Raw genomic sequence first — 21,907 nt, 5'->3', positions numbered from 1 at the left:
TGCTGGCCTCCACATCCACCTCCACCTCCACACCACTTGTCTACCCTGGTGATTGAAACTGCTGCTGCTCGGGTTCTCTGCCGCTCCGTCCGCCGCTTCTGCCCGGTAAGCTCATTCACTCACCAGGCGCCTCCCTCCCGTGCTTTTTGGGTTTTTGCATCACAGTCACACCCGAGCAGGGACACTGCTAGCACGCCTCTTGACAATGAGGCCTGCTCGAAATACTCGCTCAGATACAGTTTTTGCCACTGCAATGAAGACTCTGCTAGCACACCTCTTGACAGTGCAATGAGGCCTGCTCGAAATACTCAAACAGATACAGTTTTTCCCACTGCAGAGGTAAATGGTTAGAAGTCACTTATATTCAGGCTCTCTTTCTCTTTTCCTCTCTTTCTCTTCCTTTTTCTCCCTCTCTCATCTGCCTGCTTACTTGCTTACTTTATAAAATTCCCAAGTCATAGCATCATTGTGTGCCTTGCTCACAAAGCTGCCTCTTTTCACAGACCTCCGATACTGAGGCTTGACCACCAATGTGCTTTGTCAGCAAAGATATCTAAAAGTTCTTTTCTCTAGCATTGACCACATGGTTTTAAAATATTGGGCAAAGAAAAAAAAGTCATTTACTATTGGAATTCCAAAAGAGTCTACTGCTGCATTTGTTAGTCTGTCCATATAGCTATATATCTGTGCTAAAACTCATCACATCTACTGAGTTTTTGTCATTGCAGAATTCTGGCAAGTATTTGGTCAATTCTTGACAAGGTACAGGTAAGCTCTAGTCCCCTTGGTCTCCTTGTTGTTTTAATTGGAAATAAAAAAGGGCTTTTGTGATAAAGACTCCTTGGATTACAGTTCGAAGCCAGCCAGGGCTGAAAATCTCTCTCAAACTCCAACTCCCAATTAATCAGCGAAGAGCCAGGCTGGAAGCATGGCTGAAGAGACTTATCTCTTACCAGAAAAATGCTGGAAGTGGAGCTCAAGTGGTAGAGTACTAGCCTCGAGCAGAAGTGCTCAGGGACAGTGCCCAAGCCCTGAGTTCAAATCCTGTGAATGCCAACAGGGGCAAGCCATCCCAGCAACAAGCACCTAGACCACTGGGACTCAGCCAGTTCCGGGAACAAGTATCATGGAGTGGAGTAAGAGGAAAATGATCGCATCATAAATGGAGTCACTTTGTCTCGCCCTTTCAAAATTAATCAGAGCCGGGGGATCAAGAGATAGTAGCTTGTCCATCTAATGTCCATGCCTGAGTATAAGAACTAGCCAAGTCATTCAATTTTTAATTTTGTGCCCTAAGCCTTTGCTTTTGCCTTAATATTTTTTTTTGCCCAGCCCCTGCCTCATGAGACTTCTTCCAGGCTTCATTCAAGGACTGGCATCTACCACCAAAAGACCCTGCTGCTCGCCTTTCTCCAGGAGAGGCCACGTTTCTGCCTTTTACCCCTAATGCTGACGCCCCTTGCCAGCAGGAAGCAGCCAGAGAGAGTCTTCGTCCTTTTTCATTACTATTAAAAGGCTGGAATGTTAGGTCCTCTCCCTGAGGGCTACATGCAGATGCCCCCACCTCATTGTCTCCACCCAGTTACCTGGGTAACCTGCAGACCTGGAGGCAGTTACCTTCCCTTTCCCTGAGGTCACCTCCTAATCCACCTGGCCACACCCCTTGCCCCTGCCCTAGATATAAGGCGGGGCTGGGTGGGGGTCTCTCTCTCTCTCTCTCTCTTCCTTCTCTCCGGCCATGGATCATCTTGGCCACAGGCCAGCAGTTTGGTAATAAACTTTCTTTCCTGCCTGAATACCGCGTGGCGTTCTCCTTTACCGGCTACCTACTTTAAAAACCTAACAGATATCAGAGGTGAAGATTCCAGGTTTTTGGTGTCTCCAACAAAGAATTCCATGAACACACAAGAAGTAAAGTACAAAAACAAGGAATTTAAGAGAAAGAGAGAGAAAGAGTACATCATTAAGGGAATGTAGGCTTGAGCTAAGTAGCTCAAGAGAAAGCATAAGGTTGAAAGGTTCAGGTTTCTAAGTTTGAGGGAGTATGGAGGAGTTCATAGTAATAATAGTGGCATGATCTTAGAGAAATGAGGGATCACGACAAGACAGGTATTTGAAAGGGACCTGTACACATATCAAGTTGCCATCTCCAAATTTTAAGTATATATTAAATAGAATGTATATGCATGAAGCCTTAAATAGGAGTTTGTTTCTCAAAGGTCAGACTAATGATGCATATGTTTTCAGTGAACATGTGCCTCCATTTGATTAAAACTGGCCAAGAGGTTTTCTACCATTATGGAGAGAAGTCCTAACTTTAAACTGACCACTAATTACCCTTAAGGAGACAAAACTCAGTTATCTTCAGGGCATGACTTAGGAAAGAAAGTTGATTTCACCATTCTTTCCCTACAGCTAACCTGCCTCAAATGGTCATTCCTTCTGTACCTACATTGTTCTACTTTTCTTTTTTCTTTCCTTCTTTCTCTTTCTTTTTTTTTTTTTCTGATCCTCTGGCTTGGACTCTTGGGCCTGGGTACTGTCTGAGTTCCTTTTGCTCAGGTTAGCATTCTGCTCTTGAGCCACAGCTCCATTTTTGGCTTTTTCTGTGATTAATTGGAGATAAGAGTCTGATAGACTTCCTCCCTGGGCTGGCTTTGAACCATGATCCTCAGATTTCCGTCTTCTGGGTAGCTAGGATTACAGGTGAGAGCCACCAGCACCCACCTTATTCTGCACTTTCATGATGAAGTTATGTTAAATTTAATCAAATATATTTCTGAATCTATCAAGATGACCATATAGTTTTTGTCCTTAATTCTGTTGTGCAGATGTGGTCTATCAGATTTATTGTGGTTTTTTTTTTTTTTTTTAATGTGTGCTGATACTGGGACTTGAACTCAGGGCTTATCTTTCTTACTTGGCTTTCACCACTCAAGGCTAGTGTTCTGTCACTTGAGCCATCCTTCCACTTCCAGCTTTTTGCTAGTTAATTGAAGGTAAGGGTATCTCTTTTTCTGCCTAGGCTAAGATACTCAGATCTCAGCCTTCTGAATAGCTAAGATTACAGGCTTGGGAGCCTACCTGTGGAAGTATTTAAAATTTTTACTAGTAGATTTCCAAAAGCCTGAAGGCCTATCACAAAGATTTTTCTCAATGGATGTATAATTATTTAATCCATGCATTTCATTGATAAGGATCCTCTTTCTGTTCAGGTCAATTACTCTGTTCCATCTTCTCCTATCTCCCATCTTGTCATAAAGCCTTTCTGTCTCCTGCTGGTGTTGTCTGTACTCCTTCCAAGGTCCCAGCTCTTCCCCTTGTCTGGTTAGGTATGTCCAGCCCATAGTTTCAGTGGCTTGTATCCACTGTGCCATCCATGAATGCCTTTTCCAAGCAGGAAACAGGTGGCCATGCTGAAAAGTTTGACGAGTGTAAATAGGCGGTACCTGGGGGCAGCTCTGACCGTCAGGGATCCTTTGATCATGTGTGTAGAGAGCCTCATGATTTTTTTTACATTCAAGAACTCAAGCTACTGTTAGCCTGGACAGTGTGCACAAGATGGGTAAAGCCTTAAGGAGCAAGTTTATCTCCCAAGAGACATAGACAGGTTATTTTTTATTGGGTACATATACTTTCAAATGCCTGAAGGACCCAAGAGCATTGTGAACACCAACCTAGAGCCCAAGGTAAATAAGAAGACCTTGTAGGGGAGAAGCAGACAATAGGGGTTTGTTCTTCCAGTGGTCTCCCGGGCCCTGGTCCCACTTGTATGACAGAAAGAGGATCTACAGGAAACTGTTAAGCTATTTACAAAGGATCTTGAAGAAACTTGGAGAGAAGAGAGCCTTCAGGGCCTCAGAGCAAAAATGGTGAGGATGAATGAAGAGGAGAATGACAGGGAACTTTGCTTGGAGCTCCAAGACCCAGAGAGTTATGTGTACTTACATGACTAGGTCGGCAGAGGGTGCCAAGAACTAAATAGTCCACTCTGAGTAAAATTTTTTTTTAAATTTTATCTATAAAGGGGTATTTGTGTGTTTTTATTTCTTCACTTTTTCCTTTTTTTTCTCTACTACACTTTTCTTATTGTTTTCCATTTTTACTTTATTTTTATTTTTTAAATTGCAGTAAAGTTCACTAGCATAAAATGAATGTGTATGTGTGTATATGTATGCCAGGATGGGGGCTTAAATTCAAGGTCTGAGGGCTGTCCCTTGACTTTTTCTCTCAAGGCTGGCATTCTACTATTTGATCCACAGCTCCACTTATGGCCTTCTTTGTTTTTTGTTTTGTTTTGATACTTAGTTGAAAACAATCTCACGGATTTTTCTTTATGGGTGGCTGACCTGATCCTCAGATCTCAGCCTCCTGAGTAGCTAGGATTATAGACCGAGCCATAGGAAGCAGGCATAAATAAACCATTTTAGAGTAAACAGTTCAGTGACATTAAAGACAGTCCCAATGTTTTACAATTGGTACCTTTAACTAATTTAAAATATCTCAAAGCCCTAAAATAAAACTCCCAAAACAAGCCAGGCTCTGGCTCGTATAACAGGAAAAAGTGTTGTGCCAAGTTTCAAGACCAACCCCAAGAAGACCACCGAGATTCAGACACTCCGAAATGCAAAAGCAAGGCAAGGCTTTATTTAACGAGCTGCCAACTCGGGCCTCGTCCTACCCACCAACACAGCGGAGGTTAGGAGGAAGCCCCGAGCTGTGATTACACAGGGCTTATAAAGGCAAAGAACAAGGTTACAACAATCAGCTGTGCAAGCAAGATTAGAACACAGGTACAAATCTGATTGGCTCAGGGTTCGATTCTAAAATGGGGTTCACGTGATGGGGCCTGACTTCAAAGTCTGGCACCTCATTTCCCCCTTTTTCTTTTTGGTACCTTGGGAGCCAATCATGGCTCCATTCTGTCCATTTCAATGGCTTGCATGTCTAGGGGATGATATAGAGGTAAGGCATGGGCCAGTAGGGCCAAAAGTAGTATCTGAAAATAACTCTGGTCCCTCGGTTTTAAAGGGGGGCTGATGGGTGAAGATCATCCATCTTCTGTAATTTCTTCAGGCTGACTCAGGGGCGTAGACCTTACCTAGCCAGGAACCTATAACCTTAGTCTCAGTCTTGAGACGAAGGCAAAGCGGCTGAGTTGGGTGCTTGGAGACCTCCCATGTTCCATCACGGTAGTTGTCATCCAGTGCAAAGGGGTCAGCTGGCCTGGCGTAGAAGCAATGAACCCAAGTGGCGATGCCGTCTAGGGTCCCTTCCACCGTGGTTAATCTGTTGATTGGGGCATTGGCAAGCTGACAGGCCTTTAATAGATCTCAATAAGGACACAACACAATCTCAGGTCTACAAGCTTTCTTTCCTAAACAGATGTATCAGCTTAAAATTCTTACTGCCAGTCAGGGCTTTGAGTAAATGTGGGGGGTGAGATTTTAATCTATCCTCTCATTTGACAAACTTACCCTTACTAACCACTATCACAGATGACTGGCAAATTCCTGCCCAGTAGACAGACATGGGGACTGGAAAGGCATGCTCATGAACTATTCTTCTAGGACTTCCCGGCTTTAACTTTTGAAAGGCTAACAGTAGTGACTCTAGGATCTGACACCATCTCTGCCATCCAAGCAGTGGCTTACTGCCTCTGGATGCTCCATCACTTTTGTCCCAGGAGGAGTGACTTTCGACTTGGACTCAGGGCCTGAGTGCTGTCCCTCAGCTCTCCAGCTCAAGACTAGCACCCTACCACTTTTGAGCTCCACACCACTCCGTTCCCAGCACTCTGCTGGCTGATTAGAGACAAGTCTCTCACAGGGACCTTTCTTTGCCCGGGCTGGCTTCGAACCGCAGATTCAGATCAATGAGTCTTATAAGGGGCCACTTTACTCCAATTATAAGCAACAAGGTGGTCCACACAGAAGTAGTTTTTAAGCATGCTCTCTTACCTGGAACTTATTAAGGGTCAGTATTAGATCTTGACAAACTTGTAGAAATCACCTGTGCTTCTCTGTGGGCCTGCTTGGAAACTGTTACAAAAAACCTACAAAGAAGCTGGAATGGCAATTAAACATTTTGGTAGCCATAATTCTCCTTTTCTCACTTTGCAATAATTATTTAGGACAATTTTACTTCCAAATTTCTTCCAAAAGGCTACAAAAACAAAACAATTAATACAAAAGGAGGAAAACACACAGGCCTAAGAAAAGTTACGAGTTGGAGATCTCCCAAGCTGGCCCCCAACCTCCTACAAGGGTGCAGAAGGAATGGACCCGAGTTGGCCCACAACCTCCTGTAAGAAGGAGTGGACCCGAGTTGGCCCACAACCTCCTGCAAGGGTGCAGAAGGAGTGGACCCGAGTTACGAGTTGGAGATCTCCCAAGTTGGCCCACAACCTCCTGCCAGGGTACGGGAGGAGTGGACCCAAGTTGGTCCACAACCTCCTGCCATATAAGCAGAAGGAGCAGACCCAAGTACAAGGTGGGCGGGTTGAGTCTCGTTTAGGAGGCCCTCCTGGTCAGTTCCGGCCAAAAACCAAACTGACTCGTGCCCTACAAGTATAAGCAAAAGCAAAACAGACAAGCAGACAAATTACAGGACAAGACAAATGAACAGTGCTGTTTTCTTACCTTCGGAGTCTGGGATCTCGGGGTCTCTGGGGCTATCCCGGACGAAACCCCAAATGTTGTGCCAAGTTTCAAGACCAACCCCAAGAAGACCACCGAGATTCAGACACTCCGAAATGCAAAAGCAAGGCAAGGCTTTATTTAACGAGCTGCCAACTCGGGCCTCGTCCTACCCACCGACACAGCGGAGGTTAGGAGGAAGCCCCGAGCTGTGATTACACAGGGCTTATAAAGGCAAAGAACAAGGTTACAACAATCAGCTGTGCAAGCAAGATTAGAACACAGGTACAAATCTGATTGGCTCAGGGTTCGATTCTAAAATGGGGTTCACGTGATGGGGCCTGACTTCAAATGAGGTGCCAGACTTTGAAGTCAGGCCCCACCACGTGAACCCCATTTTAGAATCGAACCCTGAGCCAATTAGATTTGTACCTGTGTTCTAATCTTGCTTGCACAGCTGATTGTTGTAACCTTGTTCTTTGCCTTTATAAGCCCTGTGTAATCACAGCTCGGGGCTTCCTCCTAACCTCCGCTGTGTCGGTGGGTAGGACGAGGCCCGAGTCGGCAGCTCGTTAAATAAAGCCTTGCCTTGCTTTTGCATTTCGGAGTGTCTGAATCTCGGTGGTCTTCTTGGGGGTGGTCTTGCAACTTGGCACAACATTTGGGGGCTCGTCCGGGATAGCCCCAGAGACCCCGAGATCCCAGACTCCGAAGGTAAGAAAACAGTGCTGTTCATTTGTCTTGTCCTGTAATTTGTCTGTCTGTTTTGCTTTTGCTTATACTTGAAGGGCACGAGTCAGTTTGGTTTTTGGCCGGAACTGACCAGGAGGGCCTCCTAAACGAGACTCAACCCGCCCACCTTGTACTTGGGTCTGCTCCTTCTGCTTATCTGGCAGGAGGTTGTGGGCCAACTTGGGTCCACTCCTCCTGTACCCTGGCAGAAGGTTGTGGGCCAACTTGGGAGATCTCCAACTCGTAACTCGGGTCCACTCCTTCTGCACTCTTGCAGGAGGTTGTGGGCCAACTCGGGTCCACTCCTTCTGCACCCTTGCAGGAGGTTGTGGGCCAACTCGGGTCCACTCCTTCTTGCAGGAGGTTGTGGGCCAACTCGGGTCCATTCCTTCTGCACCCTTGTAGGAGGTTGTGGGCCAGCTTGGGAGATCTGCAACTCGTAGCTTTTCTTGTTCTCAGGTCTGTGTGTTTTCCTCCTTTTTTATTGTTTTGTTTTTTGTAGCCTTTTGGACTGAACTTCTGATCAGAGCTATGGATAATGTTCTATCTTGAGGACCTCCATCTAGCCCCCTAGACTTGATCCTAGCTCACTGGAGGGAGGTTAAGGAGATAGCACAGAACCAAGGTGTGGCCCTTAAAAAGGAAAAGTGGATCACCCTGTGCAAGTCAGAATGGTCCACCTTTGAGGAAATTGAGGGAGCTTTGACATAGGGAGGAAGCACGGAGGAGGAAATGTTTCCCACTCCATACTCCCCAACCCAGTTAACTCTACAAGAGGAGGACTCTGAGGAAAGAAAGCTTGTAGACCTGAGATTGTGTTGTGTCCTTATTGAGATCTGTTAAAGGCCTGTCAGCTTGCCAATGCCCTCAATCAACAGATTAACCACGGTGGAAGGGACCCTAGACAGCATCGCCACTTGGGTTCATTGCTTCCACGCCAGGCCAGCTGACCCCTTTGCCCTGGATGACAACTACCGTGATGGAACATGGGAGGTCTCCAAGCACCCAACTCAGCCGCTTTGCCTTTGCCTCAAGAAAAAAAAGTTAGACTGAGACTAAGGTTATAGGTTCCTGGCTAGGTAAGGTCTACGCCCCTGAGTCAGCCTGAAGAAGTTACAGAAGATGGATGATCTTCACCCATCAGCCCCCCTTTAAAATCAAGGGACCAGAGTTGTTTTTGTGAAGATGAGGCAGGATAAACTAGAGGCATGCAAAACAGAGGTACAGAGACTATTCTTGTAAGAAATGGTGACAGGCCCTTTGGTTAGTACATTGGGCCCTACTGGCCCATGCCTTACCTCTATATCATCCCCTAGACATGCAAGCCATTGAAATGGACAGAATGGAGCCATGATTGGCTCCCAAGGTACCAAAAAGAAAAAGGGGGAAATGAGGTGCCAGACTTTGAAGTCAGGCCCCACCACGTGAACCCCATTTTAGAATCGAACCCTGAGCCAATTAGATTTGTACCTGTGTTCTAATCTTGCTTGCACAGCTGATTGTTGTAACCTTGTTCTTTGCCTTTATAAGCCCTGTGTAATCACAGCTCGGGGCTTCCTCCTAACCTCCGCTGTGTCGGTGGGTAGGACGAGGCCCGAGTCGGCAGCTCGTTAAATAAAGCCTTGCCTTGCTTTTGCATTTCGGAGTGTCTGAATCTCGGTGGTCTTCTTGGGGGTGGTCTTGCAACTTGGCACAACAAAAGTAAAAAGAAATGGAAAAAAGAGGAAAAAAAAAACATTTCCTTCTTCTTCTGCAAGAAATAGGAGTTGAAGACTCACCTCTGGATATTAACCATGACACCTGTGTTAGGTAGGTCCTCTCCCTGAGGGCTCCATGTAGATGCCCCTACCTCATTAAGTCTCCACCCAGTTACCTGGGTAGCCTGCAGACCTGGAGGCAGTTACCTCCCCTTTCCCTGAGGTCACATCCTAATCCACCTGGCCACACCCCTTGCCCCTGCCCTAGATATACCGCATGGCGTTCTCCTTTACTGGCTACCTACTTTAAAGACCTAACAACCTGGAGCACTGGAGTTAACATTTTAGCTTCTACATTTTGGGACTATGTGGTTCTTGTCTGGGGTGCCTGATTTTTTCACCTAACACAATGTTCTCCACTTCCATTCATTTTGTTGCCAATGATAGAAATACATTCTTCTCTGTGGCAGATTCACATTCAACTGTACTTATGTACCATGCTGGTTTTTTATTTTATTTTTTTATTTTTTGCTAAGTCTAGGGCTTGATCTCTGAGCTGTCTCTGGGCACTGTCCTTGAAGCAAGTGCTCTAACACTTGAGCCACAGCAACACTTCCAGCTTTTTAGTGTAATTTCTTGGAGATAAGAACCATGATCCTCAGATCTCAGCTTCCTGAGTAGCTAGGCTTACTGGCATGAGCCACCAGCACCCTGCTTTCACTCCCTTTGAACACAGACATATTCAAGAATGGGACTGCTGGATCATATGGTATTTCTAGTTTTGCTTTGTTTTTGTACCAGCTTGAACTCAGGACCTGGGTGCTGTCTCTGAGCTTTGTTGTTCAGGGTTAATGCTATACCACTTGAGCCACAACTCCATTTCTCTCTTTTTGGTGGTTAATTGGAGGTAAGAATCTCACAGACTTTCCTTCCTGATCTAGCTTTGAACCACCATCCTCAGATCTCAGCCTCTTGAACAGATAGGATTATAGGCTTGAGCCACTGGCACTGGCTCAGTAGTTCTAGTTTTACTTATTTTTCGTGTTGTGTCAATACTGGGGCTTGAACTCAGAGTATCCAGCTCTCTCTTGGCTTATTTGGTCAAATCTGGCCCTCTATCACTTGAGCCACATTTCTACTCTGGCTTTTTGTTGGTTAACTGGAGGTAAAAAAAAGTCCTACAGAGTTTTCTGTCTAGACTGGCTTCAAACCTCAATCTTTAGATGATGTCATCCTCTTGAGTAGCTAAGATTATGAGCCACCGGAGTCCAACCTAGTTTATTTGTATTTTATTTAAGGAACTTCCATACTCTTCCTATTGTGGTTATGTGGGCACTGGCTCTAGATTGGTAAAACCTAAATCCTCCTTTCCCAATTCCTAAGGACATGTGATTTAGTTTTAGGTGGAGCCAAGTTAAAGCAATTCACACGATGATGTAGAGAAGCAGGCATAATTCTTACATTTAAGTAAAAAAAAAACAGGAGTGGGAGGGAAATAACTTGCTCATCAAGGGAAATGTCTCATGAGCAGGAAGGCAGGGAGGATTTAGCGGTTGGATTTTCTTAACAGCTCTGCACAGAGTAGAGCATGAGGAATCCTGTACCTATCTGCTGAATTAAATGACACACTCCACTGTCCCAAAGATATCCAAATCTGAGTCAATAAAAGAGAGGAATAGCCAGGCACCAATGGTTCATGCTCATCCTAGTTACTCAGAAAGCCGAGATCTGAGGATCGTGGTTTAAAGCCAGCCCAAGCAGAAAAGTACATAAGATTCTCAGCTTCAATTAACTACTAAAAATCTGGGAGAGGAGTGGTGGCTCAAGTGGTAGAGCCTTGAGCAAAGAAGTCCAGAAACAGCATCTAGGCCCTGAGTTCAAGCCCCAGGACTGGCACTGGCCAGGTCCAGTGCCTCATTCAGATGCAGAGAAACAAGGTGATGGTTCTAAGAGCCAACTGAGGCTTCCAAAAGAACAGACTCCTCAGATCCTAGTGTGGCTGGGGAGAGAAAGGAAATAAGAAAGGGGATGGCCTGTATTTCTGAATGGGAGTTTCCAAGGACAAAGCTATAAGTGGGCTAGTTTCAACACTACCCTAACACCTTTCTGAAAGGAACTGGACCCAGATTGGCTGCCCTGAAGGTTTCTCAATAATCTGAATCCCTCAGCATATATGTTTGGCTGGGCTCCCAGCACTGGGACCCCTAAAGGCCCCAAACTAGCCCTGCTGCTATCCTCCCCTGAGACACCTCACTTAATCTTCTCTTCTCTTATCTCCTCTACCAGCAGCTTTATCCATGGCCCTCAGCACTGTGGAACACACCTCTTAGGAAACGTTTCTTTCTGTTACAACCACCAAAAAGTCAGAGTTGGTTATTTTTGCAAGCAAGGAGGAGTCTCTAAAACCTAGAGAGCTGGTTTCTAGGTTCCCTTCCTATATTACTGCCTGGAGATGGTATGGTTCATCTGGATTACGTCCTGCCTATAAATTGCATAGAAATAAATAGATTCACTTAAAGTCACCAGCATTTTCCTGGGAAGCTGGCCTTTGGACTCAGAGTGAGGTACGTATTTTCTACTTTAACAGAAATCACTGATGTTTTACCTCTCTTTACTCTTTCTTCATGCCCAAGAGACAGGGAGACCCCCACAGGCTTTCCCAAGAGAGAAGAATCAAAGGTGGCAAAAATCTTTGCCAATGTAACTCTTTATTTGTTCACATTAATGCCAGTCCACGTGAAGCTCCCCCCCAAGAAGAATCTCCTCCCTCTGGCTAACAGCCCTCAACAGAAAGTGTGATAACTATTCAAAACTACTGAGTAGGGGCTGGGGATATAGCCTAGTGGCAAGAGTGCCTGCCTCGGATACACGAGGCCCTAGGTTTGATTCCCCAGCACCACATATGCAGAAAATGGCCAGAAGCGGCGCTGTGGCTCAAGTGGCAGAGTGCTAGCCTTGAGCGGGAAGAAGCCAGGGACAGTGCTCAGGCCCTGAGTCCAAGGCCCAGGACTGGCCAAAAAAAAAAAAAACAAACTACTGAGTGTCTTCACATGCCCATCTGGGCATGGTCCAGGAAGGGACTGGTCCCCTCCACATTGTACATTGTGTAAATCTTCTCAGGAAAGCAGTGGACATGTAGGGACTCTGTTGGTGTAGTTCCAGCCACTCTTTTCTAGAGCTTGGGTTGTCTCCCTAGCATATTGGTGTTTTATAAATATAAAAGCTAGAGACTGGTGAAAACCCTTACATGAGCAGGTGAGAAAACAAACCCCAGCCAAGGATGTCCACACAGAGTTTTGTGGGCTGTGGAAGAATGCCATCTCTGGTAGCAGGCTTCTCTCTTTGCTACAATTAGTAACTTGAGAATGCTTTTTCTCGCTCAAGGTCATTTTTTCCTTTACTCCTATTAGAGACTCCTGGTGGTACCTTCTCTCCCACCATATCTGAAGTATATACCATCCTGCATGGGTCTGTGTTTCCAATAGAAATGGCAAAGCCACACTGTGGAGACGCCTCTCTGCCAATCTGCTTAGTTACGCTCCTCTTCCTGCAGATCCTGCCCACTGGATACGGTAAGACAGCCTCCTCACCCCCGCCCCTCAGTGGTGTCCAGCTGAGGAGGGACATGCCAAAAGCTGAGATGAGCTGAAGGCTCCCACAGGGCTCGGGGAAACCTCATACCCTCTAAGGCAAAGATGGAACAAGAGGTTGGGGTACCTATCTTCCTATGCATGGCCTAACCCAATTCCTTTGGATTTGTCTCTCTAAGGGAAAGCCGATTTCTATGTCCTTGGACTTCAAGACTCTCTTCTGGCAATAGTAGGGGAAGACATAGAGTTGCCATGCAGACTGTCCCCCAACATCAGTGCCAAGGGTATGGAGCTGAGATGGTACAGGAAGCAGCCTTCCCCAGCTGTGCATGTGCACAAGAATGGGGGAGATGTAGATGGAGAGCAGATGGTGCAGTATTGGGGAAGGACAACTTTTGTGAGTGACAACGTGGAGTAGGGTGATGCCTCTGTGAGAATACACAATGTCATGGTGTTTGATAATGGGACCTAGTACTGCCTTTTCAAGGAACACACACCTTACAGCAACGCCACCTTGTGGCTGAAGGTGGCAGGTGAGGACCCACGCAGAAGTCTTCTGGTCCACCCAGGGTTTCTCTCACATCATCAACTCCAATCCAGACTGTGGCTTTGTGGCCCAGAGCTCTAAAGCTGGAGAACTTTGGTCACACTTATCTGGTTCTTTTCTATCACCCATGTTCAATTAGTATGTAATAGGAAATTCAATCAACCTTCCTGAAGTTTTCCTGATTTGTTTTATTTCATCTGGATGATAAAGGTACTGTACTAGAGCCATGCTTATTAGGCATGATACACAGTTGGTGAAAATTTGTTAACACCACACTGGGCACTGGTGGCTCACGCCTGGTAATCCTAGGTACTTAGAAGGCTGAGATCTGAGGATTACAGTTCAAAGCCTGCCTGGCCAGAAAACTCTGTGAGACTCTTATCTCCAATTCACCAGCAAAAAGCCAGAAGCAGAGATGTGGCTCAAGTGGTAGATCAATAGCCTTGAGCACAAAAGCTCAGGGAAAGTGCCTAGTCCCTGAGTTCAAGCCCTAGGACTGGAACACATGCACGCTCGCACGCATGCATGCATGCACACACACACACACACACATATACACACACACATTGTTAGTACCTTCTGAAAAACTTTAAACTTTCTGGTCCTTTAAATGGAAGCAGCTATGGTTACAAAGATTTGAGCTGATTGATGTCTCTTTCTGCAGGACTGGGCTCAGCTCCTCAAATCTGAGTGATCGATAATCAGGACAAAGGTGTCTGGGCAGAGTGCACCTCAGCAGGCTGGTACCCACAGCCCCGGGTGGAGTGGAGGGACCTCAGACGACAGACAATACCTGCTGTGACCCACTTCTCAGTCTCAGCCACCACAAGCCTCTTTGTTGTGGTGTCCAGGATACCCCTCAGGACGGGGCTACAGAGGGTCTGACTTGTTCCATCTCCAACCCTCTCCTCTCTGAGAGTAAGGTAGCTGAGAGACACCTATCCTGTGAGTATTTTGTTCCATTCTGTTTTCAAAATCACAGAGCATAGGTGCCCATGGCGCTGGACTCCTGGGACATTGGAGATTATTGTGCAGCTTGAAACAGCAGGGGATGGTTGGCTGGTCCTTGTCCACAGACAACCCTGATGGGGACTCAGGGTGACACACGGTTTGGATACTGATTTCTTTCCTTTAAAAAAATTTTATTGTCATTTTACTGTACATAAAAATTTTTTATGTACAGAGGGGTTACAGTTACATATATAAAGTAGTGAGTCCATTTCTTGTCAAACTTGTTACCCCCGCCCTCATTTTTCTCCCATTTGGATACTGATTTCTGAAGTAGGATAGAGATAGGGATGCAGGAACATTCCCAGAGAAGTTTACATGTCTGGAGGAAGAACAAGTGCTTCAATATTGATTTTTCTGGACTTACTTTGCTCTTAAAAATATACAATAGATTAGAGGGAGGGGTGTTTTTTATCAGCCATGTGGCTTTGAACTCAGGGCCTGGGCACTGTCTCTAAGCTCTTTTGCTCAAAGCTAAAGCTCTACCATTTTGAGCCACAGCCCCACTTCCAATTTTTGAGTGGTTCACTGGAGATAAGAATGTCGTGGGGGGGGGGTAGGGGAGTATGAGGGATGAGGTAACAAACAGTGCAAGTAATGTATCCAATGCCTAATGTATGAAACTGTAACCTCTCTGTACATCAGTTTGATAATAAAAATTTGAAAAAAAAAAAAAAAAAAAAAGAATGTCGTGGGGACTTCTCTGCCCTGGGATGGCTTCGAACAGTGATCCCCAGATCTCAGCCTTCTGAGTAGCTAGAATAACAGGTGTGAGCCACCAGCACCTGGCAGTAGCCTGGACTTGAACAGGAATTAAATATTCATGTAGGAATTGGAGATATGGGGAATATATTACTTTCCCCAGTATAAAAATCCTGAACCAAAGTTGGGCACTGGTGGCTTATGCTTTTAGTTCCAGCTGCTCAAGAGGCTGAGCTCTGAGGATTGCAGCCTGGACAGGTAATTGTGGTTCAAATGGTAGAGTTCTAGACTTTAACAAAAAAGATCAGAGACAGTAGATATATAGTCCTTATAGTCTCTCTACCCAACTGTCCTAGTCCATTCTGATGCTGCAACACATACTTTAGTCTGGGTGGCGATTAACTCACAGACATCAGTACTAGATGGTAGAAGTCCAAGGGCAAAGTCAAGGTAAAGGAGTAGCAGATACTGTGTCTGGTGAGGGCTGCTTCCTGATTCATAGATAACTCTTTCACTACATCCTTACATAGAGCTCTCTGAGATTCCCCCCACCTTTTTTGAGGGGACAAGGGAGCCATTTATTTTCTCACAACTTCCTCAAATGAGAACTAACTTATTCCCCAAACAATTAATCAAGCTTATCAAGAAATACACAAATTCTTTTTATCAGCTTAATTACATGAAAAGGCTTCTTTACTTACTACTGTTACATTGAGGAACATGACTCATATTCATAAATGGATCTTGGAGGAGATAAAACATACCTAAGCCATAGCATAGAGATTAACCATAACTACTTAGTCCTAATTCCAAATTTCTGGAGGAAAACATTGATTGTCTCACCTTTTGTATTTACCCAACTGAAAAACTAATGAAGTATGATATACATTAGTGTCCTACTTTGTAAATATGACTGCTCTTGGGGAATCATGTATAAATGGATGAATTGAGATCCCTTTTATAAGAGCTCCAGTCCCATCTATGAGGCTCCACCCCACATGACTATATCACAGCCCAAAGACCCCACTTCCTAATCTCCCATCTTATGGGTTAGGATTTCAATATGTGAATTATGGAGATGGGACATAAATATTCAGAATATAGTACTATACATTCCAATATTTCTATGCTTTTCTGAACCCTTTCAGACTACTTTGTAAACATTATGTCTTTCAATCTGTCCTTATTGTAGTGTGTATGTACTAAGACAAAAAGATACTCTCTCACTTGCTCCTCTTTTGATGTCTTTAGCTTCCTTCTCCAGGTATCTGCTTATGGAATGGAGATTAGTTCTGCCTTTGACCTACATTTCACTGGGACTTGTGATAGCTGGAATCATCTGTCTCTTTAAAAAAAAGTCAGAGAGGAGAGCATAGAGCACAGCTGGAAGAAGAGGCAGAGCAAGGATCAAAGGATCAGCAGCAGCAAACCAACGAGGCTGAGGCAAAGCCATTCCATGGTGAGTAGGATATAAGACAGGTTCTGCGCCCTCAAACTACAGACCTGGATGCCAAGCCCTGAGCTGAGACTTTACCTTTATATCCTTCAAGACAGAGGGATGTCCAGTGGTGAGTTTGGGTGTAGAACTGGCCAATTAACATCTATCCAGTGAGAACCCTTTATTTCTGAGCAATCTATTGGTTGGTTATTCTTCACTAGATAATTCTGGGCAGGTTGATTGGCCTTCTGCTTGAATAAATCTGTTTGAACCCCATACTGGTACTTTTTCTATTATTGTAACCAAATATCTGAAGCTGGGTAATGTATTTTTTAAAGGTTGATTTAACTTAATTCTAAAGGCTAAAAACCAGTTGACCTGATTGTTTTGGCCTCTGATGAGGGTCTCTTAGCTGCATCACATCATGACAGATGACATCATGGTGGGAGCATGTATGAGAGACCACATAACAAGATAGGCAGTAAGAGGCTCTCCCTTTATAACAACTCACTCATGGTAGCTAACCAGAGTTCTGAGAGAAGTACACTAATCTCTTCTGGGCTGATGTCCTTATTAGCAATATACCTTGCTTGAAGAGGCCCCGTCTCTAAGAAGTCCCAGCACCTTTCATCCCTATTATGAGGATCAAACTTCCAACTTTTAAACATTGGGGACATCCTCAAATTATGTTCAAACCACAGCAAAGCTCTAGCCTGGGAGATGCCAGCTGTGGAGTCTGGGTGGAACGCCACAATATCACATCTTCATGTGCCATTGCCAGTTAGGAAAAAAGTAACCTCAAGAACAGGTGGGGCTGTGACCAGAGACCTGGAGCCTTTGCATGGCTAGCCAGTTTCACCCTGACCCAGTTCTCTTCAGACCTCAATGCATCTGGCAGGGATGAAAGGGCAGGGTGCTTCTACTAGGGACCTTGAAACAAGAGCTGGTCTAACATGAAACAAGGAAGGGCACTGCATACAGATTTTGCTTTTGCCCCGTCATGTACTCATGTATGATGGAAAAAAAAAAAAGAAGAAAAGTCTAGGCACAAGTGAGAGATAACTTGCTTAGCAAGTGCAAGGCCATAACTCAAACCTCAGTATGAAGGAGTAAAGGAAGAGGATGAGGAGAAAGAACAGTACAGAGTTACTCAAAGGGAAAGTAAAAGACAGATAGATGGATTAGAGCCACCAGGAGACAAATCCAGAACCTCTCTGGCTTTCTGTTGCTCATTTTGTATGCACATGTGTGAACATGTGTGTATGTATGTCTTTGAGTTGTATGCATGTGTTTCTGCACATAGCTGTCCATGCATATGTGTGGGGGGTCCATGGATATATCTTTGCAATCTGAACATATATGTGTGTGCATATGTATGTATACGCATGTGTGCATGCATGTGAGAGTATGTTCAAGTGTGTGTGTGTGCTGTTAGAGTTGTATGTGTGCATGAGTGTGTATATACACATGTGCAGGGGTAGATGTGAGTGCATGACTGTATGTGTGTGCACAAGTGTGTGTATGTGTCCAGGTAGGGTACATACATGTCTGTTCACGTGTGTTGATGAGATATTTGTCTATTCCAGAGAACAGTAATGTGGTATCAAATACCAAATCCTAGTAAAAGTCAAATTTTAATTTCTCTGGAAAGCCTTAGTTCCTTCTTTATTTCTGAGACTCAGAGAGGAAGGCAGCAAAAGGCTGTAAAAGCCACTATCCTGCATGTGGAAGAGATGAAAGAGGTGTGAGGAGACTGGAGGGTGCTCTTATGCATGGTGGACATGTGGGTAGCTTTCCACCTGTGGACATATTCTCATTGGCATGAAGTGTAGAGAAGAACTGCTTGGGAAAGGGAGCCAGATGTCAGGAAATGCAACACTGGCAGTGTTTGAGAAACTGCAGGTGGAGTGCTAGGAAGGACACTTGGCAAATCTGAATTAGCTCTGTAGATGTATAATCATTACTAAATACTATTGTATCAATATTAAGTTTATGGGTTTGATCATTTCATTATGTATATGGAAGGTGTTATATGTATTTTTAACACAATTTTGGCCACTTTTGTAAGTTAAGTGATGTCCAATTGATATATAACTACATATATGTGGTACATATCATAATTGCGCATAATATGTACATATCATATAGTATGACTACTCATGTCTACAGTGTAATTAACATTCACATGTCCTCAAATGCTTACCATTTGCTATGTGTTGGGAAACTTCAGAATGATGGGTTTTTTTTTATTGTTTGTTTTTTGCTAGTCCTGGGGCTTGAACGCAGGGCGTGGGCACTGTCCCTGACTTCTTTTTGCTCAAGGCTAGTACTCTATCACTTGAGCCACAGCAACACTTTGAGCTTTTTTTTGGCCAGTCCTGGGGCTTGGACTCAGGGCCTTAGCACTGTCCCTGGCTTCTTTTTGCTCAAGGCTAGCACTCTGCCACTTGAGCCACAGCGCCACTTCTGGCTTTTTCTATATATGTGGTGCTGAGGAATCGAACGCAGGGCTACATACATGCTAGGCAAGCACTCTACCACTAGGCCACATTCCCAACCCTGGAATGACATTTTTAAATGACAATATGTACTTTCTGTGTGTGTGTGTGTGTGTGTGTGTGTGTGTGTGTGTGTGTACACTAGTAGTGGGGCTTGCACTCAGGGCCATATGTTATTGCTTGGCTTATTTTGCTCAAGGTTGGCATGCTATCATTTGAGCCATAACTCCAATTCCAGAATTTTGCTTGCTTATTGGAAATAAGAGATTCTCAGTTTTGTCTGCCTGGGCTAGCTTTGAACTTCAGTTCTCAGATATCAGCCTCTGAGTAGCTAGGATTCCAAGTGTGAGCCACTGACAGTCAAGAAGCATAAATTCATAATTCTTAAATGATAAGAATCTGGAATGGGAGGAAATACGAGGAGTTAGCTAATTCTTCAGTGAGGAATGAAATAGAAAATTTATGTATAATCACAGAGAAGATGACACATGAGTGATCCCACCGCACTGCCCAGACTCAACAGAGAAGGGTCATCACTGGGCAGACAGGGAGAAATGTGAGAATAAACACCAGAAGCAAACAGCACCTGCTGGAGGGCAAAAGGAAGCAGGGTTCCCCTTCAGGATGAAGATTTTTGGATGACATATGGGCTTTTGATAACAGAAGATGGTGGCTCCTATTAAGCCAAGCTAATGAAGATGCAGTTTCAGGAAATGATGAATTTTCAGGAATGTCATCAAAAGCCCAAGCAAGCAACAGCATGCAGAAGTTGAGAAGCAAAAGAGGGCCGCTGACTCCAGTGCTGAGAATAATTACAGAAGGAGATGTCAGGCAAGAAGCTGGACCACATATAGTAGAAAGATGGATCAGGAGTGTGAGGAACAAAGAGCTTTCTTGCTAATGTGGCCTGTTCCACAAGACGTTTGTCTCTATCTCTGGGGCTGGAATCTTCTTAGAGTTTTGCACATGAAACTGTTAACTCTAGAGCTGCTGGGTAGCCCAGGAACACATTATGTCTGCATGGTCCTATCTGCTTTCGTCAGTCACTGTCTCTGTCTCTGAAATATTTACCTTTTTCTTTTCTTGTCTCCTTCCTTCCTTCCTTCCTTCCTTCCTTCCTTCCTTCCTTCCTTCCTTCCTTCCTTCCTTCCTTCCTTCCTTTTGTGCTAGTACTGGGGTTTTCAACCACACCTCCATTTTTTTCTGTCTAGAATGGCACTGATCCTCAAATCTCAGCCTCCAGAGTAACTAGGATTATAAACATGAGCCACCGGTACCTGGCTCTTTTCTTTTTTGCAGTACTGGTGTTTGAACTCAAGGATGTGTGTTCAATGGATTTTGCTTGCTTAGCCGGTAGCTCTACCAGCTCTGCTTTTTGCTGGTTATTTTAGAAACAAAGTCTCAAAGAACTTTTCTTCCTAGGCTGGCCTCAGATTATGATCTTCTTAACCTCAATCTCCTAAATAGCTAGGATTCTAGGTGTGAGCCATTGGTGACCAGCTTCTGACCAAGTATTTCTGTTTGTCTTAGTCTGTCACTGAATAGCTCTGTCTCAATTTCTTGGACTCAGTCTGCCTCTCAACCTTCCTGTCTCTGTCTCTCACTATATCTCTTCTATCTCTCAGCTTGTGTCTCTCAGTATCTCTCTGCCTCTGTCTCTGCCGCTCACACCCAGAACTCGAAGTGGCTCAGTGTCAGTCTCGCTTGCCCCCTACTTGGAGAAAAGCTATTTGGATGGGTTCCAGACACAGAACATGTAGATAGTAAGAGGTTCCTAGAGATATGGTAGGCACATCCTGATTGGGGACAAACGGTGGGTTCTGTAACCCAGGTGGGGACACAGAGGCCTGATGCTTTCGTTTTTCCACAGTGAGCCCATCCCTGGATCAGGACACTGCAAACTCCAAACTCATGGTGTCTGAGGACCAGAAAAGTGTGAAGTGGCTGCTCTTTGAACAGGAACTGCCTCCTAACCCCAGGAGATTTGACCAGGATCCCTGTGTCCTGGCCCAAGAGCGATTCTGGACAGGAAGATACTACTGGGAAGTTGAGGTGGGGAGCAGGAAGGCCTGGATTTTGGGTATATGTCTGGAGAGTTTAGGTCGGGAAGGAAGAATCCCCAAGTCCCCCAGGCATGGCCTCTGGGCAGTAGAGTTTTATAAGAAGAGATTCCGGGCTCTCTCTTACCCCAGGACTCGCCTCCATCCTCCTGAACCCTTCCAGAAGGTGGGAGTTTTCCTGGACTGTGATGCAGGGGAGATCTCCTTCTACAATGTGACCCATGCTTCCCTGGCTTATAAATTCTCTATCCTGTCCTTTTCTGGCCCCCTACGGCCATTTTTCTGCCTCTGGACCCATGATCCTAGTCCCTTGACCCTCTGCCCAGTAGCCAGAGAGACTCAGGAAGACACTGGCTCCCCACCTGGGTGGGCTCTGACTTCCCCTGAGGACTCCTGGGATGCTTAGAAGAGAGCAGCAACTTCTCTTCATGTCTGCCTCTTGCTAATATTTATTATATTCTTACGTAAAAGGGGCCAGGCACTGGTGGCTCATACCTATAATCCTAGATACTTGGGAGTAGCTATATGATGATCAAGGTTCAAAGCCAGCCCAGGGAGAAAAGTCCATGAAACTTATATCTCCAATTAACCAGCAAAAAGCTGGAAGTGGGGGTGTGGCTCAAGTGACAGAGTGCCAGCCTTAAGCAAAAAAGCTAAGGGACAGTGCTCAGGCCCCAAGTTCAAGTCCTAGTACTGGCACCAGAAAATAAAAATTTTGAAAACCAGGGCTATAAATCAGGGCCTGAACTGTGCCCTAATCCAAAATTCATATCCTAAAATCCTAACCACCAGGACTTCTGAATATGGCTGTATTTGGAGGTGGGGCCTTTAAAGAGGAAAATAAGATCAGCTGAATTTGATTGAGGTGGACTCTAACAGGTTATTTTTATCAGAAGAGATCAGGACACTAACCCAGACACAAAGGAAAGACCCTGTGAGGGCTCAGAGAGATGCCAGCTACCAGCCAAGGAGCGTGGCCTCAGAAAAAAACCCAACC

General features: G+C 45.0%; 1 pseudogene; it reads left to right on the top strand.

Moving 5' to 3' along the window:
- The first annotated feature begins 10,952 nt into the window (after window positions 1–10,952).
- On the top strand, window positions 10,953–21,448 carry LOC125359774 (annotated as a pseudogene).
- The last annotated feature ends 459 nt before the right edge of the window (window positions 21,449–21,907 follow it).

The sequence above is a fragment of the Perognathus longimembris genome, chromosome 11 (assembly GCF_023159225.1).
Source record: "Perognathus longimembris pacificus isolate PPM17 chromosome 11, ASM2315922v1, whole genome shotgun sequence".
Taxonomy (NCBI): domain Eukaryota; kingdom Metazoa; phylum Chordata; class Mammalia; order Rodentia; family Heteromyidae; genus Perognathus; species Perognathus longimembris.
This window is presented reverse-complemented; position numbering and strand designations above follow the sequence as displayed.